The 12,119-nt window shown below is 39.0% G+C and overlaps 1 protein-coding gene across 2 annotated transcripts in view; it reads right to left on the reverse strand.

Annotated features, from left to right (window-relative positions):
* The window catches only part of MRPS9 (mitochondrial ribosomal protein S9), a 61,524-nt gene that overhangs the window by 28,808 nt on the left and 20,597 nt on the right, over positions 1 to 12,119 (reverse strand). The window lies entirely within an intron of this gene.

Raw genomic sequence — 12,119 nt, forward strand, 5'->3', positions numbered from 1 at the left:
CAAATAATCTCTCTTTTAAGGGATCACTTAGAGATGCTCCTGTCCGGATTCTGTGGAAATGTGCTTAAGAGCAATTGTTCCAGCTCCCAGCTGGTCGTGCACATATCAAAGAGCAGGCTGCAAAGAGCAGGCTCTAAGTCTCAACCATCATGACACCCCTGATGTTTTTAGATGTTCTTTCAACTTTTTCCAGAGTTTTTAAACTCCACTCTTTCCAAACAAGTTCTTCTTCCATGTCTGTTTTTCAATAGGGATGCTACTGGCATTGTGGGTGTGACAGCACCATCATAGGCACCCTTTCCCCATACTGCAGGTCATTTAGTATTCCTGGCTTTTTTCCAGTTGGCACCAGTAATACCCAGTGCTCATGACAAATCTCACCCCCACACCTTTCTAAATGCCCCTACGTCCTAGGGAGCAGCACTGCCTCCCAGCTGACAACAATAGCTTAAGCCTTTTATAGTGTCTTCTCCAATGCCCCGCCTCACAACAACAAAACGTACACTTTCTTGTTGAACAGTGCCGATGAAGAGGCTACGGCCTGGGATCCGGTAGTGCATTTAAATACACTTCTGCTCATTTAGAGAGCCTGTTCTGAGCGGGCCTTCTCTGCCTACCCGCATAGTAAATGTGCTGGATCAGACTCTGCCACCAAAAGGAGAGGTCTATAATTTGGGGATGTAAATTCATTCATATTAGGGAGCCTAATTGTGTCTCTGGATCAAGCTTCATTCTCTTATTCAACTTTTTTCAGAACAAAATTACACTTAAAACAAAACAAAAAACCAAGGTCGGGCACGGTGGCTCATGCTGGTAATCCCAGTACTGTGGGAGGCTGATGTGGGAGGATGAGGCCAGGTGTTATAAACCAGCCTGGGCAACATGCTTTGTCACGCAGGCCGGACTGCAAAATAAACAAACAAATAAAAAACTTAGATCAAACATCAGTGTGCCCCTTTAGCAAACTCTTTTTTGTTTTAACCAGGTCCCTCCCCACCCACCCCCTTCCTTTGCTGCAGGGAAAAAAGGTAGACTTTTTCTTTTATTAGATCAGAACCTCACTCTGTCGCTGAGGCTGGAGTGCAGTGACACAATCATGCTCACTGCAGCCTTGACCTCCCAGGCTCAAGCAATCCTCCCACCTCAGCCTCAGGAGTAGCTGGGGCTATAGGCTTGCACCATCACACCCAGCTAATTTTTTTTTTTTTTTGTAGAGATGAGGGTCTCACTATGTTGCTCAGGCTGGTCTTGAACTCCTGAGCTCAAATGATCTTCTTGCCTTGGCCTACCAGTATTGGGATTACACACATGAGCCTTAATAAATGATACTGCAACTGATTGCCATTTGGAAAAAGATACAACCAAAATCCAAACCTCACATCATATACAGCAGAGTAAACTCCAAATGAGTGAGAGGGCTAAACATACAAAATAAAAACAAACAAATACTCACATATGACATGAGTGAATTCCTTTATAACTAAGCAATGGAAAAGTCTTTCATAACTATGACTCAAAATTTATAAGTAATTTTTTAAAAAAGATTGACAGGCTGGGCCTGGTGGCTCACGCCTGTAATCCCAGCACTTTGAGAGGCTGAGGTGGGTGGATCACGAGGTCAGGAGTTCGAGACCAGACTGGCCAACGTGGTGAAACCCCGTATCTACTAAAAATACAAAAATTAGCTGGGCATGGTGGCGGGTGCCTGTAATCCCAGCTACTTGGGAGGCTGAGGCAGGAGAATCGTTTGAACCTGGAAGGCGGAGGTTGCAGTGAGCTGAGATTGCGCCATTGCACGCCAGCCTGGGTGACAGGGCGAGACTCTGTCTCAAAAAAAAAAAAAAAAAAAAGATTGACCAATTAAACTATATTTGTAAAAGAAGTATATGGCTCATAAGATAAGTGCAATTAAAACTACTGAGAGAACACATTTTATTTAATAGGACTAGCAAAAGTTCAAAAGTCTGACAGCACACTGTTGGCAAGGCTATAAAAAAACACCCTGCCACCTTGCTGGTGGGAATGCCAAGTGCTATAACCTCTTCAGCGGGAAGGTGGGAGCTTTCTAACAACATTACATATATATTTCCCTAGCAATCTGACTCGATGAATTTACCCAGAAGATACACCCCTATGAATACGAAAGAACATAAGCACGTGTTATTCACTGATTTATGAGAACAAAATACTGAAAAAAACCAAATCCCCATGCATAAGAGGCTGGCTGGATAAATGAGGGCACATCTGTGCAATCAAGTACTACAGAGCTGTAAAACAGAGAGAAAAGCCAAGATACAAAAGAAATGTACCTAGAATGCTGCTTTGGTGTAAGAAACAGAAAAAGAAAAGACGTATAAGTACAGGGGGAAAATACACATAAGCTTCTTTTTGCAAACATAAAACACAAAAATGTTAAGTAGAAACCAATAAAAATGATTTCTCAAGGGTTGGGTGAGAGTAGAGGGAGGGACATAGGGATAAGGCAAACTCCTCTGGGCCTCCCCTGTATAGTTAAGCCCTGAAGCATGTAAATGTTTCATGTATTAAAGAATAATATTTACAAAGAAACTCTAAAAATATAACCAGAAACAAATAACAACAACAAAATAATTGCAAAGAAATCTTCATCTTTACTCGGTAGGCTTATGGTCAGTCATAACACTGATACTATAATTCTGAAATATTTTCTGTATACTGCAGCATAAAGCAAATAAGTAAATATATTAATTTTATGGAGACTGATATTTTATTATAGAAGAGATATAAATGTACAAGGGAAAACCCTATAATGTTAAGTAATATAAACTATTATCTTAAAAACTATTTCCTGTAATATTCAAAAAATATTATTTCCTAGTTCTGTTCCCTGAAAAAGCATAAAGCAATGGAACTTTAGGAGCAATGGGAGGGTCAACTGGTTTCTACATACATCCCAGTATAAGGAACCAAGTACCTTGGAGAAATGGCTGATTCTAGGTGTAAGGCAGACAAAGCACAAAATGAGTCTGAGACATTCTCACTATCTCTTTTTAGAGATACTGAGATCCCATCTCTACAAAAAAAATTTTTAAGAAGTGTGGTGGCACATGACTGTAGTCCCAGCTACTCAGGAAGCTAAAGTGAGAGGATTGCTTGAGCCCAGGAGTTCAAGTCTGCAGTGAGCTATGACAGCATCACTACACTATAGCCTGGTTGATGGAGCCAGACCCTGTCTCTGAAAATAAAAGAATAATGATAATGCTTCACAACACACTCAATATGTGACATGCACGTTCATGTGCACGCACACGCACACGTGTACACATACACATACACACACACACACTCAGGAGAAGGGGCAAGAAGAAAAAGAAAGCTACTTTACAGAACAATATGTTATAAAAGTAAAAGGAGTGACAGAAGTAGAAAATCAACCATTTTACAACTTCCAAATTAACCATCAATTTCAGGCAAGGATCACCAACAAATGCTAAAGCCACTGGCTGAAAGGTTACTAAAGAATGGAAAATTCGCATGAACTCAAAATATTACCCTACAGACTGGTTTACAAAGGGAAAAGGCTACTTTTACAACAAAGAGGTCTAGTGGTCATCACTGTAACCAAGGGATCAGTCATATCATCATCAACAGCAGGACAAACTGAATATCTACCTCTTAGACTTCGTGGATGTAACGAGAAGTATACAATATCACCTAAGCAGTATCCTTTATACATTCTAAGTCTGATCACGAGAAAGCAAGCAGAAAGCCAGAATGTGACACAACTGTACAAGACAAGTGGCCTGGATTCTACAAAACAACTAGTCAGCTACAAAGACATTCTGGGGAAAACTGAGGAAATTTTCACGAAGATTATATATATGGCATATAGAATTATTATAATTGTATCAGATGTGATAATGATATTGTGGGAGATTAACAGTATGAAGAATGCAAACATTTAGGGGTTAAGTACATACTGATGTATTTGGGGGTTAAGTTTATAATGTGCAGTTTTCAGTGGATCAATAAAAAATGTTTTGCATATACAAAGCGATAAAGAAAATGTGGCAAAATGTGAAAATCTGGCAAATGTAGGTGATGGGGGTATGCGTTTGTATTTATTCAATGAATATTCAACTTTTCTGGAAATTTGAAAAGTTTCAAAATAAAAAGGTGGGACAAATGTTAAAAATTTAAAAATAAATAAGATTTTCCCAAACGCAACCTGTCTCAGCAAAGCCAACACTAGCCTACAGCACTTGTGGGCCATCTAGACCTCAGGCCTCGTTCTCAGTCATACAGGGCAGCCCAAGGCTGGTTGGCATCTTAGCAAAGGGACCACTGAAGCCAGGGCCTGGATCAGAATACTAGATGGCGTGGAAGACTAAGCGTAATTCTTCAACTTAGAGTGAACACACTGCAACCACAAAGGAGACAATTCAACTGAGTTTCAAGCTGTCATCGGCATCATTTCCAAATATGAAAATTACTGTTAATTTAGGTGACCAATGAATAGAATCCTAGATGGAAATGAAAATTGAAGAATTCCAACCTACAGTTGGATCTGTCATGAAGACTAAGACAGAAAAGTCATGAGGAAGCTAATTGGTGGAAACTGAAAAGAAAGCATTGATTGCAAAGGATGTCTGGGGCTTACAGGCAATCTCTCTTTTAAAAAGACAAAAATAAGCCAACAAAGAAATCGCTAGAAGTCTTCTGAAAGTATCAGAAAATGTGTCTTTGCCTTTAAAAATTTTTCTCAGCTAAAAGTAAATTAATACACACTTATTAATTTATAATCCCTCACTATACTAGGTATTGTACCAAATACTGTGGAAAAGGTCCACAGAGCAAAAGATACCATGTCAGATAAAAAGCAATATTGCAAATTCAGTAAAACAATGAAAAACAAAAGATGAAAGAAAAACGAACAAAAGAGGGAATAAGAAATAAAATAAGCCAGTTGTTTTAAAACCAAATAACAAAACATACAAAACAGAAAAGGCATATTCCTGGCACGCTGTCTGCCATCTGTTTAGTATGCACGGAATAGTACTAACACGACCTAACCTATTACTTCCATTTATCTCCTATGGGCATTCTATGCAGATTTTTTTCTTTTTCTTTCTTTTTCTTTTCTTTTACAAATTCTGAAGCAAACAAAGTACTACCTGGCTATGAAAAAAAATTATGTCGCTTTCTGTGTCTGCTTAACTTTCAGTTACCACACAGTTGTCAAAACACAAGTAGATGAATATCCTTTTGAGATAAACAACAAATACATATAACAAGAGAATCTTGAGTGTTAGTACTGAGTTGAACAGCCTACAGATATGTTTTGGGCAGACCATTATGTGCTATAAAACAGGAAAATCTTTACTTCCACTAAACATTGCAGAGTTCAAAAGAAAGGAAGCAGTGAACACGAAAACATGGTGAAAGTGTAAATAATGACATAATCCTCACTGTGTCTTATTATAACCATAAAAAGACTTTTCAAATACTACCACTCCCAGTGATTCTGATGTGCAAGGATATCAATTTTATCTAGTTGTTGTGAGAATTTAAAAAGGTATTTATAAAAATACAACTAGTAGTCATTCAATAAATATTAATTAACTATACAAAAATATTCACTTTTGTAAAGCACATTATTTCACATAAAATAGCATGCATTCATGAGCTCCATTTTACAGACCAAGAAGCAGCAGTTAAGTAGCTTACACGGAAATAAACGGCAAAGCCAGAACCTGAACCTTCTGAAATTTAATTTCATAATGTACTCTCCTTTGTCCATACCAGGGAACCAATCTTCTCTCAGATAACAGATTCACTTCTTCACTGACATCAAGGATATCCAGCTATTTAGTAGTAAAATTAGGAGAAAAAGCCAAATGTGCTTAAAGAGAAAGAAATAGATTATTTACCTAAATAAATTTTACTCAACAAATATTTATCCCACCTGAGTTCTAGGCACTCTGCTAGTTTAGAAAGATAAAAATTAAGATATGGCTCCTGACTTCATTCTATCAGTGGAAACAGATGTATACATAGTCTCAAATACAGGGGCTGCTGTAATAGTACACATAAAATGGCATGAAAAAACAATATACACAGGACCTATGATAGAAATACTTACAGGTTACACAGAGGGTACAAAGGAGAGTGGTCATCTACTCTTTTCAGTGATACTTTGCATCTGTCTCTTTTTACCAGTCATTTCTTCCTTTCTAAACAAATGCCTCTGCAAATTCTTTTGTCTGCCTGGAATACTGTTGTTCTGCTTCTCCACTTAACACATTGCTGTTTGTCTTTCAAGATCTTTCAAGATTGTAGATCAAATGCAGCCTTGTCTGGAAGTCCTCCCTATTCCACTGGGCTCTCCATTACTTCTCTTAGTGCCACCTCAGTCAAACAGAGAACGAGCCTCTTTCAAGGTCCACACCATCTGGCCATTCCGTTCCCTCCCCATCCTTGTCACTGCCTTCAGCTTCCACATCGCTCACAGCACTCACAAAGGGGTGAGGCCCACCTTTCTCCTTTCCATACCAATGATGCCACATTTGTGAGCAACCTCAAGGATTATGTGAAGCATCCATCTAAACAAGACTGTGCTGCTGGTGGCATCTAGGCCCATAAAGAACTCAATTCTCACTCACATTCCTGTCCTGAGAAGCATCCACCCACTCCCTGAAGTACCCACTGCTTTCTTCCCCAGATTTCAATCTGGCCTAGCCATAATTCTGGTCCTGTAATTACTTTGTCAAGGGTCACTGAGGGCTTTTTCCAAATCCTGTGACCTACTTTCAGGTCTCATCCATATGAGACTGCTGTCTCCCTTCCTTCTTGCAGCCACATTCCCCTCGTACATCTCTGAAAGTTTCCTCTTGATCTCTCCTAAACACACCTCTGCTCATCCCTTAAGTGCTGCTTCCTCAGAGTTCCATCTTTGATTCTCTTCCTTTCTAGCAAATTTATGTAGGGAGAGAGACCAAATCTATTTCCGTAGTTCTAAACTATTTGTCAACTGCCTTAGGGATTTTTCCCTTTATGTATCCAAACAGCACATCCAAAACTGTTCCTCAAATAACTTATTTTGCTTTCCACCAGTTCTTCTTTCTCCTATGCGCTGTTGCCAAATCTTTGATTTTACCTCGGTCGTGTCTGCAGGTGTGTTTTTGAAGGCAAAGGACCTTGTCTTAGTCAATAATTTCTCACTTCAGAATTAGAACACAGCAGATACTCAAAGAATAAATCAACAACCAAATGGATTGCAGGGCCCTTGAGAGAACCAACTATAAGAACTCTTCTATAGACAACTAGGGAAATGTAAATACAAACTCACAGATAAAATTTTCTACCTCCTGCTATAGACTATATTCAGATTAATTTTCTTAGATGTGATAGTGATATTGCGGTTATATAAGCAGATGTCCTAATTTTTTGAAGATGTATTTAAGAGTGAGGCATCATGATGTTTGTAATTGTATTTTACTTTAAAATAAAATAGTGCAGCCAAAAAACATACAGTTGAAGCAAATATAGCAAAATGTTAAGAAGTTAATCCAGGTGACAGACATTCTCTTTTTCTGTATGAATGAAATTTTTCATAAGAAAAAGTACACAAATTAGTATTTACTGCTGTTGCTATTAGAGTGTTTTGATATTTCTCAATTCTGGTTCCAACATCCATGCAACATACATGTTAATACATAAATACATATGTATATACACATAGAAGTCATATAACCTTTTGTTCTTCTATAATTTGTGATTGTTTTAATAAATTTTTGTTTGTTTTTTAGAGACTGGGTCTTACTATGTTGCCCAGGAGAGCAGTGGCTATTCACAGATGTGATCATGGCGCACTACAGCCTTGACTCCTGGGCTCAAGAAATCCTCCTGCCTCAGACGCCCAAGGAGCTGAGACTACAGCATGTGCCATGGCACCTTGCCCATTGCTGTTTTATTCAGATAAAAGAAGCAACCATGTTCTATACTTCTAAATTTCTATTTTCTCTTTTGTAGTATTTTTGAACTGTTTTCGAAGCCAATTCTTCAGGTGTTTTTAATTGTTTCAATGAAAGACAAAATACAAACTGCAAACAAATATTACTTATACTTCCAAGTACTATCTTTCTTGTAAGTAACACAAAGCAAAAATTATAAATTCTTACTTGGGAAGAAATGAAGGGCGCAATCCTAACATGTCCGGTAGAACTTCCTGTGATAATGGAAATACTCTATATAATCTGTGCTGTTCAAAATGACAGCCAGTAGCCTATGTGGCTACTATGCTCACTGACATGTGCTTGGTTTAGCTGAGGAAGTAAATTTTCATTTTATTTACTATCAATTCCATTTTATTTACTGCCAATTAATTTTAATCATGCAACTCAGCACTGTACTAATGTTACTGAGGTGTATTTCAGCAAGGTTTTTAAAACTTCATTAAACGGTTACAAGGTTAAAGTCTGTAATGTAATGTTACTGGTCTAAATTAACAAACACATATCTATTGTTACAAGACAGAATATTAACAACCAAGTAGTCTCCGAATAGAGGATTTCTACGACAAAGCTGGTAATAACGGCCATTCCTAACTTTATCTCCTGTGAAGTGAAAAGGCTGGAAGCAGTGTTTCAGTACTTAGATCTATGACTCGATTCCTTGAGGGCTTGGACGGGTAACTCAGTATCAAGACAACCATCTGTAAGGCTGCGTTTCCTGACATCTCTTAACACTACAGAGGCCCTCTGCTACTAAGCATGATAGCCTAACTTTACTCTCTTAAAGAGTAAAGGTAAGAGAACTGGGTTTATATACCCTATTTCATTCAGCCTGGACTTCAAAGTTGGGTATGTGGGTGGAAATATTTACATACAGGAAGGAGTAGGAAAATGTAAGAGAGAAAGACAGATAGAGAGAGAGAGTGTGTGTGTGTAACAGAAGTGTGTATATGGAGTAAAAATGAGAGTAATATTACAAAAGCCTTCACTTTCCCAATCAGCCTTCTTGTAGTCTGTATTCATTCAGAGGTCCTTACTGGATCAGCTCCAGTTTTCCCCCTATCCTTTGTTGTTCATTTGAATCATAGTTAATCTTAACTTGCTACTAGAAAGAAAAATATATAAATATCAAGTTGTGACAAATACTGAAAACCTTTTATGCTTGTTTTTGCAGTTTCTTTGTCCTAGAACAAAGCATAAGCAAGAAAAACCAACAAAGCAAAATGACAAGCACAGACCTCCATCTTACGTTCTAGGAGGGTCCACCTGAAGGAATAATGTCCTCTCTAAGCACCCATACGAACAGTATCTTACTTGCAACGTGCCCTCCAGGGAATACTGTCCCCAGTGCTCCTCCCCCCAGGCAGTGCAACTTTCAGTCCAGTTCTGGAATAAGTCTTCCCCATCACCATTCTAAAAGCAGGGATGGTGGGGAGGAAAGGGGCACTATCACCTTTCTCTCTAAACCTGCTGCGGGTAGTGATGCACTATTGGAAATTCTGTGTGTCAGAAAAACATCAAAATGCATCTGCTGCAGTCTGCATTTCAGCGCCAGGCACAATCTTACTAGCACTGTCTTGCTGAAGTTACTGCTGTCTCTTGTCACTGGAGGCTCTGCCGCAGGTATGAGGAAGCTCACCCCATACTACCCCTGTAGCAGCAGCAAGGCCCACTCAGGGAGCACAGCAGCTTTCCAGCTTTCTTCCTCTCAGACTGCCTTCCCACCCCACAAGGCCAAATGTTAAGATTTCAACTTCTTTGACCACGATTATGCAGACCTAATTCAAAGCCAGGCTACGCAAAACCAGCTCAGTGCCACACCTCCGACTGTTTTAGTTTTGACTGCCTGTAAGCTGGTCTATTAGGGCATTGTAACTTGAGGTTTATTTCAGTAGAAAGGCATTTGCTCAAGCCCTTCCAATACAATATTTAACTTTTTTTTTTTTTTTTTTTTTTTTTTTTTGAGACAGAGTCCTGCTCTGTCGCCCAGGCTGGAGTGCAGTGATGCGATCTCGGCTCACTGCAAGTTCCGCCTCCCGGGTTCACGCCATTCTCCTGCCTCAAGTCCTGAGTAGCTGGGACTACAGGCACTCACCACCATGCCCGGCTAATTTTTTGTATTTTTAGTAGAGACAGGGTTGCACGGTGTTAGCCAGGATGGTCTCGATCTCCTGACCTCGTGATCTGCCCGCCTCGACCTCCCAAAGTGCTGGGATTACAGGCGTGAGCCACTGCACCCGGCATGATATTTAACTTTTCATCTCTACTCTTACCCCCAGTAATTTGCTCTTTGGCTTCCTCTATCTATTTCTCTCAAATGCCAATGCCTCAAGAGACTTTCCCAAGTTCTCATTGCAAATGGTAGACAACTTTGTTCTTACTCCTCAAACTCAAAAGCCTTTGCCTCATATTGAGAAAACACTTCATTGAAGATAAAGTCTTCCATGAGCTGATCTCCTGAGTCCTTGGGGTTTTCCAAAACACACAATAGCAGCCAGGTGCGGTGGCTCACGCCTATAATCCCAGCACTTTGGGAGGCCAAGGTGGGCAGATCACTTGAGGTCAAGTGTTCAAGACCAGCCTGACCAACATGGTAAAACCCCGTCTCTACTAAAGACATAAAAATTAGTCGGGCGCGGTGGCGCCACGTGTAATCTCAGATACTTGGGAGGCTGAGGCAGGAGAACCACTGGAACCCAGGAGGCGGAGGCTGCAGTGAGCTGAGATTGCACCACTACACTCCAGCCTGGGCAACAGAGCAAGACTCTGTCTCAAAAAAATAAAAACAAAAACACACAATTGTAATTTCCCAATCCAACATAAAGCATTAAGCTTAATATAAAATTAACACTAAGGAGGGTATTTCAAATAAGATAATTACAAAGAATAAGTAACAAAAACGGTTGGGGTAATAGGGCTACTTCACAAAAAATTTTAGATTAGGGCAAAGATGTGGTTGGGGAAGGCTCAGAAATATAAGAAAAGAAAATGAGAACCATGAAGGCAAATAAAATGTTAGAATACTTCAGGGTCTTTTTTTTTTTTTTTTTTTTTTTTAGCAGTTTTCCTGCTATGTGATTCAGAAACATCTATATTAGCATGAAAAATAATGCAAAATTTAAATATTATGAAAGGTAAAATTAGGTCAACCAGAAAATCACTGGGGGAAGGTGGTGAGGAAAAGACTCTCTGTTAATGTTAACCTATCTGTTCACTGTCAGTGTTCATTGGCCCCAGAACGTGTGTGGCACTTACTAGGCACTAGAAAAAAAGTGCCAGCAAGTGGTTTGGGCCCCCAAGCATCTTACAATTAAAGGAAAATTGGCATTTCACATCCAAATTGTGGTTTGGCCCACTTGGACAAGTTTATCAACCATGACAGAATTAACAGAAATTTCATAATTATCTGAAATAAACACCTTTTCACTCCTAAACCAACCTTCATGAAAAATTATTATTTAAACTAAGAAATACCCAACCCTTCCACAAAAAAAAAAAAAAAAAAAATGAAAATATATGTATCAATTGGGACTCAGTTAATGGTTTTTCCATAAGCTTCAAAACAATCCTGCTAGCCAGGTATTTGGGTTTGTATTTGGTTTAGCATTAGTGTTTCAAGATACCTTTTTCCCAGTCTAAGAACCAGATTTTGGTGGTGCCTCTAGTAAACACACTAGTATTCAAACATCCTCACCATCCACGTCCATACAGCTCAACTACATACAAAAATCATCACCTTACTCTTTAAGGTTGCCGATGTCCTAATCTTTCAGTTTTAAATTCACTCAGAAGAAAATCTGCCACAGGAATAGAAAACAAAAGGCATTTTCCCAAAATAAGTGGTAGCTTAAAATTTCCCATATTCAATTCTAAAATTGGTATGAAATTTAACTTGGCAAAGTTGTTAGGTGTTTCAAACTAACGTTACACTTTAAGAAATTGTTACACATATAATTTAGGTTCAATGGTTGGTTGGTCACCAAAAAAAAAAAAAAAAAAAAAAAAACAACCCCACAGAACAAAAGCAAAAAACCATGCTTTTTCCAAAAGAAAAAAATGGAGCATATATTTAGTAAGTACAGAACTCTTTAGAAACTCATTAAACTGCCAGGCGCAGTGGCTCACGCC

Source organism: Pan troglodytes, chromosome 12 (genome assembly GCF_028858775.2).
Source record: "Pan troglodytes isolate AG18354 chromosome 12, NHGRI_mPanTro3-v2.0_pri, whole genome shotgun sequence".
Classification (NCBI taxonomy): domain Eukaryota; kingdom Metazoa; phylum Chordata; class Mammalia; order Primates; family Hominidae; genus Pan; species Pan troglodytes.